Consider the following 14,984-nt stretch of genomic DNA (forward strand, 5'->3'; position numbering starts at 1 on the left):
ACTGAGCCACCAGGAAAGCTCCAGTACAATTGCTGAAATGCCTGTTATTTTGTGCTTTCTGACACTGGCAGCTGATTCTGGTCATACCTAATACAGCGTTGGGTACCTGGAAGGAAGATACGGGTGACAGGACCTAAGGAAGCTCAACTGCAGCACTGAGGTAGCAATGGGATGGTGAGGACTCGGTTATTGCAGGTAGGAAAAACGACATCTCTTAGTACATGGCAACCAGACATTTGGTTGCATGTTCCCAGTGTTACCTTTACTTATTTATTTATTTTTAATATTTATTCCTTTGGCAGTGTTGGGTCTTAGTTGCAGCATGCAGGGTCTTTGCTGCAGCACAGAGACTCTCTAGTTGTATGATGCATGAGCTCAGCAAGCTGAGGTGCTCAGCTGCTCTGAGGCATGCGGGATCCCAGTTCCTCCAGCAGAGATCAAACCCTTGCCCCATGCTGCAAGGCACCTTCCCGACCACTGAGCCACCAGGGAAGTCCCCCAGTGCTACTTTAGAAGGCATACTGCCTGCTGACCAAGGCTGAGTGTTATGGAAAATGGTTACAAAATTCAGAATTTGGAGCACCCTGGGCTGCTTCCTTTTACTTCCTGCAAAGTCCAAAAGAGAGGTGAACTGGGGGTGGGGTGGAGAAGCCAACCAGTCTGTAAACAGGTGATATTGTGGTGCCAATGAAGCCCTCTCCAACTGGAGTCTACGTGTTGGATTGACTGATGAATTGATAATCTGGGGTCTGCTTCCGTACCCCAGGCAAAGGCAGCCCCATAAGATGGTGGTACTTAAGTCTCCAAGTTTTACAAATGGCCTCATATTTTGATTTTTCTGCCTGAGGGTGAGAGCCAGTTGAAAGGTAAGCCTGAGTGTAAGGGCGTCCCCTTCCCAACTAAGCCCATCATTTCATGTGTCCTCAAGGTATCAAATTGAAGAGAATTTTTAATTTTTATGATTTTGGTGTTTTATCATTGTTTGTTCTTCATAAAGACTTCATCCCAGCTTTTGTAGTTATCTAAGGAGTTTATCATTAAAACATAGAGCATGAACAAATACTACTTTTTACATTATGAAGACAGGGATTTTTATCTTTCCTTTATTTAAGAACAGCAAGGCACTGAGACATGCTACAATCTGTTACCTTCTTCATGGTCTACCAGTCTTGAAACTAAAGGTTCGCAGAGAATGGAAAAAATGACACTGAAACCCAAAAGTCTTACTTCTAATTTGCCTACGTTAATGACTTGATTTTCTCATTATCTTGGTAGAAAGGGATATATGTATGTCTATGGGCTTCCCTGGTGGCTCAGATCTAAAGAATCTGCCTGCAATGCTGGAGACCTGTGTACAATCCCTGAGTTGGGAAGATCCCTTGAAGGAGGGCATGACAACCCACTCCAGTATTCTTGCCTGGAGAATCCCCATGGACAGAGGAGCCTGGCAGGCTGCAGTCCGTGGGGTCGCAGAGAGTTGGACATGACTGAGCGACTAAACCATGAAATATGAAAGTTAATTTTCTCATTAATGCCCAATCAAAATCAGCATTTAAGACTTCAGTCGTTATCAATGTGTTTCTTACTTTGCTCCATTACTAACTAAAGGAAAGAAAAGATGTATAACACCCAAAGAATGGAAAAGTCATAAAACCTTAAAGTGAAAGTGAAAATCACTTGGTCGTGTCCGACTCTTTGCGACCCCATGGACTTATACAGTCCATGGAATTCTCCAGGCTAGAAAACTGGAGTGGGTAGCCTTTCCCTTCTCCAGGGGATCTTCCCAACCCAGGCATTAAACCCAGATCTCCCTCATTGCAGGCAGATTCTTTACCAGCTGAGTCACAAAGGTTGTTATTGTTGTTTAGTCACTAAGTCCTGTCTGACTCTTTGTGACCTCATGGACTATAGCCCACCAGGGAAGCCCACTTAGGAAGTTTACCTGGCAGTAATTATTAGACAGAGGCTAGACAGGAACTTGTATCCTCAGTGAAAAAAGCCTCATGGAATCTTCTTGCTAAAAAGAATCTCAAGTCTTATTGACATGCCTTTCCTCCAGATGAAATAGCCAAGGCCCCAGGGACATAGAAGTAGGTGCCAAAGGTCACCTTGCTAATTAGCAGCAAAGGCATAATCAGCACTCAAGTTGTTCTCAACATCCAGTGTGTCCTCTGTGATGGTTACAGAAGTTTTGTATCATCAAGGTTAAGATGAAAGATCTCCTAAGCTGCAAACGGGTTTAGATGCATCCTCAGAAAACAACTGGATCCACTTAACATGTGCTCTTCTGATTGCAAAGACACTTGTATTCTGGTGAAGCAAAAGATTTCTGTCTCTAGAATAATGCAGAAACTAAAACCAAACCAAACCTTGGACAGCAAGGAGATCAAACCAGCCAATCCTAAAGGAAATCAACCCTGAAAATTCATTGGGAGGTCTGATGCTGAAGCTGAAGCTCCAGTACTTTGGCCACCTGATGCAAACAGCAAACTCATTGGAAAAGCCCCTGATGCTGGGAAAGATTGAAGGCAGGAGAAGAAGGGGGCAACAGAGGATGAGATGGTTGGATGGCATCATCGACTCAATGGACTTGAGTTTGAGCAAACTCTGGGAGATAGTGAAGGGCAGGGAAGCCTGGTGTGCTGGAGTCCATGGGGTCACAAAGAGTGGAACATAACTAAGCAACTTACAACAACAAAACCAAAGAAGTGTCATGTAGATGTTCTAAGTTCATGAGCAAACACAAATCAGCTAAGGAATAACACTGAAGTCACATCTCTTGTAGGCTGTCATTCCTTGAATTTGAGAATCACTCAGCTTTGTGTCTCCTACCCCACAGAGCACATAGTTGGTGCCGAAATTTCTTTTTAATGAATGAAATATATAAAACCTTGCTTTGTTACCCTAGCATTGTGCCTCTTTCAAAAGAAGCACTTAGTAAACATGTGTCTAATTTCCTGTGTTGTCAGAAATATTGTTAATCATACTGTTAAAAATAAAGACCAGGGCAAACTGAACTAAATTCTCTAAACCACTAGATGCTCTTTCCTCTTTGGGCTGCTCAGCTGTGCAGCTGGAAATGGATGGTGGGGTGAGAGCTTCAACTTCAGCTCTTCCTCAAATACCCTGGAATGTTGGTATGTCAGAGAGTGTTTGGAGAATGCCTCGGAAGCTGAGCAAATAATTTCAAAGCAGTATACTCACAAAGGTATCTGAACCAGAGAATATGCACTTGAAAATAGATGCATAGAACACATCCACGGAATATCAAGTTTTTACCAGGTTTAGGGGCTGCAGCCCGGTACTGTGAACCCCACAATCAAAGTAACTATAAAATAGGTGGCACGTGGTTTTACATCGAATTTCTTATGGTAAAATACATATAAAATTGTGATCAAATCCATAGACATGTTATAAGTGCTATGACCTGATAAATGACACTAGCATGTTTCAGAAAAAAGCTTGTGGAACCAATTATGTCTTTAAAAAAAGACATACAGGACTTCCCTGGTGGTGCAGTGGATAAGATCTGCCGGCTAATGCAGGAGACACTGGTTCAATTCCTGGTCCGGGAAAATTCCACATGCCGTGGAGTAACTAATTCTGTGCTCCGCAATGACTGAGCCAGCGCTCTGGAGGCCAACAGCCATAACTACTAAACCTGCATGTTGTAACCACTGAAGCTCGTGTGCCTAGAGCCTGCACTCTGCAACAGGAGAAGCCACTTCCTTGAGAAGCCGGCACACCACAACGAGAGAGTACCCTCTGCTCGCCACATCTAGAGAAAGCCCGTGAGCAGCAACGAAGACCCAATGCAACCAACAAGAAATAAATAAAAAATAATTGGAAAAATTTAAATAAAAGAAGACATGCAATGATTTCTCACTGAAAGTTAGATATCTTTAGTTGAAATCTGAGAACACCAGCTGAGTATTGAACCCACACTAAGAAAACCATCCTCTCATATTCTCTGCCAGCTCGCACAATCAAAAGGATGTGCAGGTTTACTCAACTGACAACACAGAGGCAGAAAGGAATTGTCCAGGCTTGGAGTTTCTACTCCTGGGAAGGCTCCAACCTTACCAACATGAAAACATTCTGTTTCAGAGAGTTGAGAGCAAATCAAGAGACTGAAAGGATCTGCCCAGTGGAATACTACTCGTCAATAAAAAAGAGCAGACTTCTGATCTACATAACAGCCTACATTGATCTCAGAAGCTTTCACTAAGTTCAGTTCAGTTCAGTCACTCAGTCATGTCTGGCTCTTTCAGAACCCATGGACTGCAGCATGCCAGGCCTCCCTGTCCATCACCAACTCCCGGAGTTTACTCAAACTCATGTCCATTGAGCCAGTGATGCCATCCAACCATCTCATCCTCTGTCGTCCCCTTTTCCCTCCACCCTCAATCTTTCCCAGAATAAGGGTCTTTTCAAATGAGTCACTTCTTCACATCAGGTGCCCAAAGTACTGGAGTTTCAGCTTCAGCATCAGTCCTTCCAATGAACACCCAGGACTCATCTCCTTTAGGATGGACTGGTTGGATCTTCTTGCAGTCCAAGGGACTCGCAAGAGTCTTCTCCAACACCACATTTCAAAAGCATCAGTTCTTCAATGCTCAGCTTTCTTTATAGTCCAACTCTCACATCCATATGTGACTACTGGAGAGACCATAGCTTTGACTACATGGACCTTTGTTGGCAAAGTAATTCTCTGCTTTTTAATATACTGTCTAGGTTGGTCATAACTTTTCTCCCAAGGGGCAAACGTCTTTTAATTTCATGGCTGCAGTCACCATCTGCAGGATTTTGGAACCCCCAAAAATAAAGTCTGTCACTATTTCCATTGTTTCCCCATCTATTTGCCATGAAGTGATGGGACCAGATGCCATGATCTTAGTTTTCTGAATGTTGAGTTTTAAGGCAACATTTTCACTCTCCTCTTTCACTTTCATCAAGAGGCTCTTTAGTTCTTCTTTGCTCTCTGCCATAAAGGTGATGTCATCTGCATATCTGAGATTATTGATATTTCTCCTGGCAATTTAGATTCCAGCTTGTGTTTCATCCAGTCCAGTGTTTCTCACAACATACTCTGCATAGAAGTTAAATAAGCAGAGTGAGAATATACAGCCTTGACGTACTCCTTTCCTTATTTGGAACCAGTTCAGTTCAGTTCAGTCATTCAGTCGTGTCCGACTCTTTGCGACCCCATGAATTGTAGCACGCCAGGCCTCTCTGTCCATCACCAACTCCTGGAGTCTACGCAAACCCATGTCCATCGAGTCAGTGATGCCATCCAACCATCTCATCCTCTGTCATCCCCTTCTCCTCCTGCCCCCAATCCTACCCATCATTAGAGTCTTTTCCAATGAGTTAACTCTTCGCATGAGGTGGCCAAAATATTGGAGTTTCAGCTTCAGCATCAGTCCTTCCAATGAACACCCAGGATTGATCTCTTTTAGGATGGATTGACTGGATCTCCTTGCAGTCCAAGGGACTCGCAAGAGTCTTCTCCAACACCACAGTTCAAAAGCATCAATTCTGCGGTGCTCAGCTTTCTTCCCATCCAACTCTCACATCCATACATGACCACTGGGAAAATCATAGCCTTGACTAGACGGACTTTTGTTGGCAAAGTAATGTCTCTGCTTTTAAATATGCTATCTAGGTTGGCCATAACCTTCCTTCCAAGAAGTAAGCGTCTTTTAATTTCATGGCTGCAATCACCATCAGCAGTGATTTTGGAGCCCAAAAAAATAAAGTCTGACACTGTTTCCACTGTTTCCCCATCTATTTCTCATGAAGTGATGGGACCAGATGCCATGATCTTAGTTTTCTGAATGTTGAGCTTTAAGCCAACTTTTTCACTCTCCTCTTTCACTTTCATCAAGAGGCTCTTTAGTTCTTCTTCACTTTGTGCCATAAGGGTGGTGTCATCCGCATATCTGAGGTTATTGATATTTCTCCCGGCAATCCTGATTCCAGCTTGTGCTTCATCCAGCCCAGCATTTCTCATGATGTACTCTGCATATAAGTTAAATAAGCAGGGTGACAATACATAGCCTTGACGTACTCCTTTCCCTGTTTGGAACCAGTCTGCTGTTCCATGTCCAGTTCTAACTGTTGCTTCCTGACCTGCATACAGGTTTCTCAAGAGACAGGTCAGATGGTCTGGTATTCCCATCTCTTTCAGAATTTTCCACAGTTTATTGTGATCCACACAGTCAAAGGCTTTGGCATAGTCAATAAAGCAGAAATAGATGTTTTTCTGGAACTCTCTTGCTTCTTTGATGATCCAGCGGATATTGGCAGTTTGATCTCTGGTTCCTCTGCCTTTTCTAAAACCAGCTTGAACATCTGGAAGAACATCTGGAACCAGTAGTCAGATGCAAAGACTGCACACTGGGTGATTCCAGTTAGATGAAATTTCTATCAAATGCAAAATTGTAGAGACAGTGTAGATCAGCAGCTGCTGGGGCCACACGTGGGAGTAGGGAGCGAACAGGCAAAGGCAACTTTTCAGGTGGATGGAAGTGTTGAAAAACCGTATTGTACTGTTGGTACATAAATGTATAAATCCACTAAAACTAAAGTCAACTGTATCCTTATAATAAGTGACATTTACGATACATAAATTGTGTTTCAACAACGGTGTTTTTGTGAAAAGGAGAAATTAAAGGAGAGAATTCTTTCAGGACCAGCCTGTTGCACAGACAGATCGCCTCACTTCTAATATTCATGGTAGCCATTGTACTTTTTTTTTTTTAAGATTTCTTATATGAACTGTGTTTAAAGTCTTTAATGAATTTGTTATAATATTGCTTCTGTTTTTATGTTTTTGGTTTCTTAGCCTTGGGGCATGTGGGATCTTAGCTGCCTGACCAGGGATTGAACCCCTACCCCGTCCATTGGAAGGTGAAGTCTTAACCATTAGACCACTGGCTACAAAGACCATTGTACTTTCTAAATGTGAGAGAATGTCTTGCAAATAAGGCGCTTTGACATACACATCAAGATACTGTTACACCAAATCAGGTTTCCAAAATTGCAATGTACAATTTCAAAGCATAATTATTCTGTTCACAATACCAACGCCATGTCCAAGAATATTAGTATGGTGATTGAGGGAAACAAACACACTGCTTCCCTAATTTGGGGGGATGGTGGTGTAACTGGGAGCCCAGGAGAACTTCGTGAGCTTTTCTTGAGCCAGACAGCTGTTTAGGGCGGCTCCCAGGGCAGGAGGAAGGGTGTTTAGGGTGTAGACTTAAATGCCTTCACTAACAACTGTGGCATGCTGGTTACACTCATTGCCACCACCACAGACATGTGGGCAATTATATTGGGAAAAGTCATCTCGGTCAAAGGCGGAAGAATGAACGGAACATTCTGGAGGCAACTTGACTGGTGTTTCTGTCCACAGCAAGCAGTTCTCATACTCTGTGTGTGTCAGAATGTCCCGACTTGTTAAAAAGACGGGTTCCCAGGCTGGGCTCCAATGCTGCCAAACTGAATGGGAAGGAAGGCTAGAGTCTGAATCTTTAATGAGCTGTCAAGTGATCTTTATGCTGAAGGTCCTCAAAACACAGGTTAAGGAACACTGAAGAAAGAAGGAAAAAAAAAAAGAAAGGAAGGAAAGGAGGGAGGGAGGGGAGACAGGGAGGCAGACAGGGAGGAAAAAAGGAAGGAAGGAAGGAAAGAAAGATGAAGATGAAGATGAAGGCCTTGCTATCTAGTTACCTCCGCTGAGTTAGTTTTAATTCCTTCTAACCCTCTCGCTGTGTTTCATCTCCACATCCGACATTGTTCCCTCATCTTTACCTGCCTCAGCCCTGCTTTCAGGCCAAGGAGTCTCACCTGTGTTGGGCTGGAGACAGATGGCAGTTGAAGTATTTTCTCCTGCACACCCCCCACCCCGCCACTTCCCCGCCACGGGACAAGACTGAACTGGAGGCAGATCAATCCTTTGCTCACAGGCATACCTTGGGATCTCCGGAGAAGAAACTGCAGGTGGTTCTTTGTTCTGAAACCCTGCTGACGGGGAGGGAAGCAAGCGTCTGTTGGATCTTGACAACCCAGCCCAAACAGCAGCCTTCCCCTGGGGAGGACACCTGCTCTGTGGTCACGTGGGGAGAGAGACATGCCCTCCCACCTGCAGGCAGTGGTCCACGTGGATCCCTTAGCTCTAGAGATACCCGTGCTTCGCACACTCCTGGGCAATGACCCACCTCATGGGTAGTGGTCCTTGGCCACCTCCTGGAGGTTCTGCCCACCCACCAGACCACACGGGTAAGCCAGCCATGTCTGTAACATGTCTCTCACTGCCTCAGTCACTGGCGTTTGGACCGAGAATGGCCACTTAACCCAAACTGGCCCAACTGGAACCCCATTTCCTGGAAACTTGCAATGATAATTAAGATATTCCCATCTCAGTGTGAGCTGCTTTCTCATACAGAGAAGGAGGAAAACTCAAGAACTTTTAGCGTTGAGTTTCTTTACACGTGAGGAAGGAGTAGCCTAGAAGTCTAGCGGGGAGAGAGGAGAGTTGACTGAGAAAGAGGACACCCTGGAGTGACTCATCTCATTTCCCAGTTCAGTCCCCTCTGGGGCCAAGCTCACCTCCTCAGCGCCATTCAGTCCCCCGAGACACTCCACTACTATTGGGATACAGGGTCCTTCTATGGTTGTTTAATCTACCCTTGACCTGCAGTCAGCATCCTCACAAATCCAGGTACAATCATATTCCCCTTTGGCCACCCTTCTCCTTGTTTTGGGCTTTCCAGGTGGCGATAGAGGTAAAGAACCCGTCTGCCAATGCAGGAGACACAAGAGATGTGGGTTCAATCCCTGGGTCGGGAAGATCCCCTGGAGGAGGGCATGACAACCCACTCCAGTATTCTTGTCTGGAGAATCCCCAAGGATAGAGGAGCCCGGCGGGCTACAGTCCATGGGGTCGCAAAGTTGGACGCGACTGAAGTGACTTAGCACACACGCGCCTCCTTGTTTAAACTCGTATCCCTTCCTCCGGCAGATAGGAAGGCACACCACGTTGTCTTACTGTTGGTGCAAAATGAGGGCTTTCCTCAAAAAATGATCTGGTTTGAATTACTGACTATACCATATGCTGACTGTATTTGAAATTATGAAACAATTAACCTTTAGGTACAAAAATGGAACTGTGGGTATGTTTTGTTTTAAAAAGAGTCCTTGTCCCTACTGTGTAGCACATGGAACTCTGCTCAATATTATGTGGCAGCCTGGATGGGAGGGGAGTTTGGGGGAGAAGGGATACATGAATGTATATACGGATGAGTCCCTTCGCTGTTCACCTAGAACTATCACAACAGTGTTGATCAGTATACCCCAATACAAAATAAAAAATAATATTATTTTAAAATAATATTTTATTTTAAAAAAATAATAAAAAGAATCTCTGTCTTTAGACTTACATATTGAAATATTGATGCCTGAAATGATATGATGTCAGGATTTGCTTCTAAACGATGCCACAGAATAGGAAGTGGGTGAGGGCATAGATGAAACAAGCTGACCTTGAGCTGATAATTGTTGGATCTGGGTGACTGGGGTTCATCGTATGAGTCTGTGTACTTTTCTACATATTTAAATTTTTCCATGATAAGTAATTCTTAAAATATCAATGGGAATTTTTTCAAGGGATTGCCTTGGAAATTACACAAAACTATCAACACTCAAGAGCAGGAAGACACTTCTTAAATTGAAGATCCAGAAGTGTCACTCCAAAGGCAGTCACCGCTAATGGGAGCAGGTTTTGTGCACCATGCAGCTAGTGTGTGAATTAAAACATGCCAGGTGTGTGTGTCCCCACCTTCCCTTGAATGCAAATAACGACCTTGAGATTGTGTTCAATTTATCTCCAATGGTGCAATCCAAAATAAAATATCCTGAGATCTATAGCTTTCTTTTATATAAAAAAAAAAACGAAATTCCGGGACTTCCCTGGAGGTCCAGTGGTTAAGACTCTGAGTTTCCACTGCAAGAGGGTGCGGGTTCCATCCCTGGTTGGGGAACTAAAACCCCACATACGGAACAGCGTGGCAAAACAAAAACAGGCAAATAAAAACTACACACAACTATATACTGAGTGGTTTTTATTTTATTAAAAATTACATGGTAGATTTAAAAGTAAGAAATATTCTCTTTTCCAAATAGGTTGAAAGCATGTGTGCAGGAAAATAAAGCATCTTGTGTGCTCTCCAACAGCCCCCAAAGGCTCTGTATATCCATGCATGCTTTCTTATTTAGAGGAGTGAGTAGGAGGTGGAGGGGGAGGGTGCTTGTTGAATGTTCAGAGCATCTGATTTCATTCTTTATATATTCCCTGTGCTTCCAATGGTCTTTTCTGGGGATGTGGATTTGTGGAGAAGTATTTAAAGTTTAAGCTGTGGTTGTCCATTTCACCTTCATCCCTATCCGTTTTCAAGGTGGCCAAAGTCAGTTCTTTGCAGGAGGACCCAAGGGGAGGACCATCTGCTCCTTGTATGACCCATCACTGTCCTGTTTGTATGGTTATCCTCATGCTTAGAGACATTTGGGGGCCCACCTCTGAGACCAGAAGCCCCAACTTCCCATTTAGTATCCAAATGTCCATTTCTTTCCATTGGTCCTTTCCTCCCTCAGCCTCCCTTGCTCCTTCTTTCTGCTCATGTTTACTCTGATTGGACTTTGCACTACTCCTCTCCCGGATGGTCGGTTTTCACTCTTGTAACACATGTAACCAATTCACACTACCTTAGTTGTGGCTCTTTTGATTTCAAGTGCTGAAGACCCAGTGTATCTCACAGAAACAGGAGTTCACTGCAAGGACATTTTCAATCAAAACATACTGGGATCAAAAAAAAGAAAAAGAAAAAAACGACCAAATCCATTTCTACACTGAAGGGCTCAATGACTGCCTTCATTGCACCTCCAGGTATTGATGAATTGAATGAGACTAAAGATTTAGAATCACAAAGAGAGCATCTAAAAATTTCCTTGTTTATGTGAAATACTTATACCACAGAATAAAGCTAATAATAATGGCTGAGTCAATGAAGCGATTAATAGTTATCAGTTCTCCATGGAGCCATGTCCTTTTGCAGTAAGGGTGATAGTAACAAGAAACAGAAACCCACACGAGGCCTCACCTCACTACATCCCCAACCCAGGCTAACTTTTAGTCCATTGCAAATCATTCAGATCATAAAATAGTATTTAAAATATTGTAAAGAAAAATGCAAAGGCCTTTCAAACTATAATTTCTTCTCTGGATTGTATTTCTATAGCTGTTACTGACTATGAAATAAAGTATCATACCATATCATACTGTGTCCTGTAATTGTTTACGACGAGCACAGTAAAATTGCTTAAGTACAGACATAAGAAGAATTTTGTTCAACCTATGTAATATGTCTGTACAATAACTTTGTGTATATATTTTAAAATTATTTTCTTTATTTTTGGCTGTGCTGGGTCTTTTCTCTAGTCGCAGAGAGCGGGGGCTACTCTCTAGTTGGGGTGCGTGGACTTTTCACTGCAGTGGCTTCTCTTGGTGCAGAGCGTGGGCTTTAGGGTGCGCGGGCTTCAGTCATTGTGACTTGGTGGGCTCAGTGGTTGCGGCTCCCAGGCTCTAGAGCAGAGGCTCAGTAGTTGTAGCACATGGGCTTAGCTGCTCCGCGCCATGTGGGCTCTTCCCGAATCAGAGATCAGATCCACATCTCCTGCATTGACAGGCGGATTCTTTACCAACAAGTCACCAGGGAAGCCCCAGTAACTTTGTATGTTATATTTTGTGCAGGACCCTCAGGAAGAAATATATTTTATACAGCAGCACAGTAAACCCTTAATTAAAAGTTATACAAAACAATATTTAACTTTCCCCCTAAATATTCTAATATTTTCTGTTATTTTATCTGTTGTTTTGTTTTTGCCTGTACTGTGTAGCATACTGGAGAAGGCAATGGCACCCCACTCCAGTACTCTTGCCTGGAAAATCCCATGGATGGAGGAGCCTGGTAGGCTGTGGTCCATGGGGTCGCTAGGATTCGGACATGACTGAGCGACTTCACTTTCACTTTTCCCTTTCATGCACTGGAGAAGGAAATGGCAACCCACTCCAGTTTTCTTGCCTGGAGAATCCCAGGGACGGGGGAGCCTGGTGGGCTGCCGTCTATGGGGTCGCACAGAGTTGGACACGACTGAAGCGGCTTAGCAGCAGCAGCAGTGTAGCATACAGTACTTCCCCTACCAAACTGGACCACCAAGGAAGGCCTCCTTCTCTGTTTTTCTAAAAAGGTTTTGTTAAGGGGCACATAGCCGATTTCACAAACCACTTATGCCAAGTGACTTGAAGTTTGGAAATCATTGCTTTATTAACAAATAGTGACATAGACTGTTTAGTGGTAACAAACACTCATGCAGTCACGCTTGAGAGTCTTTTGGACAGCAAGAAGATCAAATAGGTCAATTCTAAAGGAAATCAACTCTGAATATTCATTGGAAGGGCTGATGCTGAAGCTGAAACCCCAATACTTTGGTTACCTGATGCAAAGAGCTGACTCTTCAGAAAAGACCTTGATACTGGGAAAGATTGAAGGCCAAAGGAGAAGGGGTTGACAGAGGATGAGATGGTTGGGTGACATCACTGACCCATTGGACATGAATTTGAGCAAACTCTGGAGACAGTGAAGGACAGGGAAGCCTGGGGTGCTACAGTCCATGGGGTCGCCAAGAGTCAGACACGACTTAGTGACTGAACAACAACAAATGTAGTCACTGCAGGGCTTTGAGAAATCCTCAGATTTTGCTGTATCTCAATTATTTTTTTTTAATTAAAATATCATTGTTGTTGCTCAGTAGCTGAACTCAGAGGTCTCCATGTACCTTTCTCAGGTCCAAGACATCTTCTGCCTTCCCAGGGGCAAGAACTATTCTGGGCTTGGTGATTATTGTCCCCAGGCCTGCTTTTACACCATTACTACAAATGTGTGGATCCGCAGCAACTTACAACGTTGATTCTGAGCCTGGAACTGGTGCTGTTCCTTCCCCAAGACCAAGAAGGCACTGGAAGAGGCAGAGTTGTCAATTTTTTCTTTTTCTTTTAATGTCATACCTGACAAAGTAAAAAAAGAATTAAAAAAAAAATTTACTGAAGTATAGTTGATTTATAATGTGTTAATTTCTACTGTACAGCAAAGTGATTCTGTTATACATATAGACATTTTTTAAAAATATTCTTTTTCCATGATGGTTTATCGAAGGACTTAGAATAAAATTCTCTGTGCTATACAGTAGGACCTTGTTGTGTATCCATTCTATGTATAATAGTTTACATCTGCTAACCCCAACCTTGAAAATACCAGACCACCTGACCTACCTCCTGAGAAACCTGTATGCAGGTCAGGAAGCCACAGTTAGAACTGGACATGGAACAACAGACTGGTTCCAAATAGGAAAAGGAGTCCGTCAAGGCTTGTATTGTCACCCTGCTTATTTAACTTATATGCAGAGTACATCATGAGAGACGCTGGGCTGGAGGAAGCACAAGCTGGAATCAAGATTGCTGGGAGAGATATCAATAACCTCAGATATGCAGATGACACCACCCTTATGGCAGAAAGTGAAGAAGAACTAAAGAGCCTCTTGATGAAAGTGAAAGAGGAGAGTGATAAAGTTGGCTTAAAGCTCAACATTCAGAAAACTAAGATCATGGCATCTGGTCCCATCACTTCATGGCAAATAGATGGGGAAACAGTGTCAGACTTTATTTTGGGGGGTTCCAAAATCCCTGCTGATGGTGATTGCAGCCATGAAATTAAAAGACACTTACTCCGTGGAAGGAAAGTTATGACCAACCTAGACAGTATATTAAAAAGCAGAAACATTACTTTGTCAACAAAGGTCCATCTAGTCAAAGCTATGGTTTTTCCAGTAGTCATGTATGGATGTGAGAGTTGGACTATAAAGACAGCTGAGTGGGGAAGAATTGATGCTTTTGAACTGTGGTATTGGAGAAGACTGTTGAGAGTCCCTTGGACTGCAAGGAGATCGAACCAGTCCATCCTAAAGGAAATCAGTCCTGAATATTCACTGGAAGGACGGATGCTGAAGCTGAAACTCCAATAATTTGGTCACCTGATGCGAAGAGCTGACTCATTTGAAAAGACCCTGATGCTGGGAAAGATTGAAGGCAGGCGGAGAAGGGGATGACAGAGGATGAGATGGTTGGATGACATCACCGATTCAATGGACATGAGTTTGAGTAAACTCCAGGAGTTAATGATGGACAAGGAGGCCTGGCGTGTGCAGTTCATGGGGTCACAAAGAGTTGGACACGACTGAGCGACTGAACTGAACTGAACCCCAACCTCCCACTCCATCCCTCCCCTGACCCCTCCACCTAGGCAACCACAAGTCTGTTTCTGTTTCCTAGACAGGTTCGATTGTGTTGTATTTTAGATTCCACATACAAGTGACAGGCAAAGTAAAAAATTAATGGTCATATACCTATCTTCAAAATTTGGTCAGTATATTTTACTGGTCTCTAAAAGAGAAAAGTTTGGAAGAGACTAGTCTATACATATCATGGTTATATCATATGTCTTATTATCCAAATGTTAGGTGTTACTTATCTGCTGCTTATATTTAATTTCAAAACTTAATGAAGGATCGAAAAAAGTATGGACAGGTATTGTGTACACATATAGATGAAAAATTTACAGCTACCACCAAATACAATTCGGTTCAGTTCAGTCGCTCAGTCGTGTCCGACTCTTTGTGACCCTATGGACTGTAGCATGCCAGGCCTCCCTGTCCATCACCAACTCCCAGAGTTTACCCAAACTCATGTCCATCGAGTCGGTGATGCCATTCAGCCATCTCATCCTCTGTCGTCCCCTTCTCCTCCTGCCCCCAATCCTTCCCAGCATCAGGGTCTTTTCCAATGAGTCAGCTCTTCAAATGAGGTGGCC

General features: G+C 43.4%; 1 protein-coding gene across 2 annotated transcripts in view; it reads left to right on the plus strand.

Moving 5' to 3' along the window:
* DYRK1A (dual specificity tyrosine phosphorylation regulated kinase 1A) overlaps window positions 1-14,984 on the plus strand; it is a 214,750-nt gene that overhangs the window by 12,438 nt on the left and 187,328 nt on the right. For both annotated transcript variants that reach the window (XM_081573151.1, XM_081573159.1), the window contains one exon: window positions 72-195. The gene's annotated coding sequence lies outside the window, so the exon portion shown is untranslated. The remainder of the gene's footprint in view (window positions 1-71; window positions 196-14,984) is intronic.

The sequence above is a fragment of the Giraffa tippelskirchi genome, chromosome 2, assembly GCF_054371585.1.
Source record: "Giraffa tippelskirchi isolate mGirTip1 chromosome 2, T2T-mGirTip1v1.2.pri, whole genome shotgun sequence".
Lineage (NCBI taxonomy): Eukaryota > Metazoa > Chordata > Mammalia > Artiodactyla > Giraffidae > Giraffa > Giraffa tippelskirchi.